This window comes from Capsicum annuum, chromosome 2 (assembly GCF_002878395.1).
Source record: "Capsicum annuum cultivar UCD-10X-F1 chromosome 2, UCD10Xv1.1, whole genome shotgun sequence".
NCBI classification, from domain to species: domain Eukaryota; kingdom Viridiplantae; phylum Streptophyta; class Magnoliopsida; order Solanales; family Solanaceae; genus Capsicum; species Capsicum annuum.
In genome coordinates this window covers 22,395,913-22,398,704 of record NC_061112.1, presented here as the reverse complement: position 1 = coordinate 22,398,704, position 2,792 = coordinate 22,395,913, and positions in this window count along the sequence as shown.

Below are 2,792 nucleotides of genomic sequence, written 5' to 3'. Positions count from 1 at the left end.
CCCTGCTCAGAATACCTGAATTTCTTACTCTGCCTTTCACCTATTTTGGCGTGTCTCTTCTTTTCGTCCTCAATCATATATATATATATATATATACCATATGCCTAGATTATCCATACCATTATTCAGCAAGGTGGCCTTAAACTCCAATACCAAGCCTTGAGACAAGCCCATAGCAAATTTCCTCATCTTAGCCTTCATAGAAGACGATAAATCCAGGGCATAGCAAGACAACTGATGGAATTTCAAGTCATACTTCTTCTCAATCATTTTGCCATACTTTAAATCAAAAAACTCCTCAACCTTTGGTTCCCTTAGCTCCTGAGGAAAGAAACGATTAAGGAAAACACTAGAGAAGTTATCCTACATAGCTAGCTTAGCATTATATCCTCTCAACTATTCCCACTCATCAAACAAATGATATGCCACATCCTTCAACTCATATGTGGTGAGCTACACACCCTCAGAGTTAGAATAATGCATTACTCAGAAAATATTTTCCATATCATCTATGAACCCTTGAGGATCCTCCTCAACCTTGGAACTAGTAAAGTTGGAGACTCAATCTCATGAATTGACCAACCCTCGTGGCCTCAAAAGAAGGAGTGATAAGAGAAACATGCTTAGACTGACGCGACTAAAAGGCCACCAAATGGGTAAAAAAATAAATCAACTAGTGAAACTAAGCATTATACACATTCTCTTGAGGTATTAGGGCAGAAGTACCATCATTCTGAGGATCTGGATGACGACTAATAGGGACCGGTGGAACTGCATAGAGACAATTAAAAGCAGAGGCCCTAGACTAGGTTTATGTCCCATAAGTAAGACAAGTTTTATCTGTGTTGTCCTCAGGTGGGATAGAGGAGTTTCCACGAGCATTAGACCTTTAGAGAGGCATGATCTAAAATACGAACAAAAAAAATTAGAAGAGATTTCAACCTTTTAGATTCTATAGCCCAAAGTAATTTTACAAGGAAGGAAAATATTCCTAAATGCCTCGTAGCCTCTCCCTTAGTGTGGCGCAATACATACCCATAAAGGAGACTCTAGTTGACACAACTTTATAGATAGATAATTGACCATGAACCTAAGGCTCTAATACCAACTTTTTATGACCCAAACCAGGGCTTAGTCATGATGGGCATCTCAAGTCTTCCAAGGATCAGAGACCACCCTTTTACCTAGCCAGAAAAAACACAATACAACTAGCAGTAGATGAACTCCAAACATATAATAAGATAAGCTGAGTTCTTAACATATAACAAGTTAGGCAACTCAAAAAAAAGAAACTTCAGATAATATCCTAATCCACAATAATCCACAAAGCATCTACACAGACTAAAATCATTATAAGTTGGGACATGCCCCCGATGGTAGACAAAAAAACCATGTGGAATAGTCTATGACATAAAATAAACCAAGAAACAATAGTCTTCTGGAAGAAAAAGGCTCAATACTTCAAGCTAACTCACAAATGATCCAAGATTAGCTATCACTATGTAAGAAAAGTAGAAGTGTCTCTGGTTCCTGCATTGTATGGGAAAATAGAATCCAAGAATGGTTAGCGGGTTGAGCACTAGCATGTATCTGAGGATAAAGGTAACATGATGCCAATTCAAAATCTAGTCCAAACTCAATGTACATGTTCACATGCATGCATAAATATATATCCATATATATATCCATATATATATATAAGATATTGAGATAGGGAACAAGGATTAGTGTGCAAGTAAAATATTAGCTTGGACTATATAGCTTAACCATTATTAAAAGACACCTATGGGCTATATAGGTCCAGCTCCCTTCCTGAAAGTGCCCAGTGCATGTTAGCCACATGAACTAGAGGTATCAAAGAAGATCAAGGAATGCCATGATCCTAAATCAATCAAGGATACAAATAAATATCGATATAGTGTGAACCATGCATATGGTCACTAAGACCAACCCTCACACCGACAAACATGAGTTTCCAATATCAGTCCTTCAGGATCTCCACCTTCATGAGTTAGCTACATAACCCTTATTAAGCCCAACGAAAACTAGTTTCACATAACTAACCCATTAATTTAACTAACCAAGGAATTAAACTCTAAGGCACATCATAGGTATCGCCATACCCTTATGCTTGCAAACTTATAATTATGCCATCATAATTCCTTTAACTTGGGGGAATGCCTCAACACTATTTATTAATTAAATCAATGGGGGGAATTCTACGACCACCTTTGTTCATTAAATCAAATTTGGGGAATGCCTCAACCCCTTTTTAGTTATCAAATCAACTTAGAGAAATACCTCGACCCCCAAGCTTTCAATTTAATATCAAAACATGGCCAAAAAGTCTTTCAAAAACATTTTCATCCATTTAACCTTTTATCCAATGAAATAATATGGGTGAGTAAGCCAAACAATGTGACAAATCATACTCGAAGCCAATTACACAAGTGGGTTGAGGGAACATAATTTACCAAACCAAATTATAAATTGAAATCATCTAATTGGGGGAATGCCTCGACCCCCTTTCCAATTCCAATACCCATGCACCCAATTAGTTCAAACCATTGATAAAGCATGAACAATGCATATAAAATAATGAAAATTCAATTCAAATAACATTCATTTCAAAACCCTCAACTATATCAAAAACCATCCTCAAATACACATGAACAACCATTTACATACATGATTTAATTAAAAAAGTTTAAGGGATGAGTAACATGCCTAAGATATCAAGAATTACGTATAGAAATCAACCCTTGAAAGCTCTACTTGCCAATTCCAAGAGA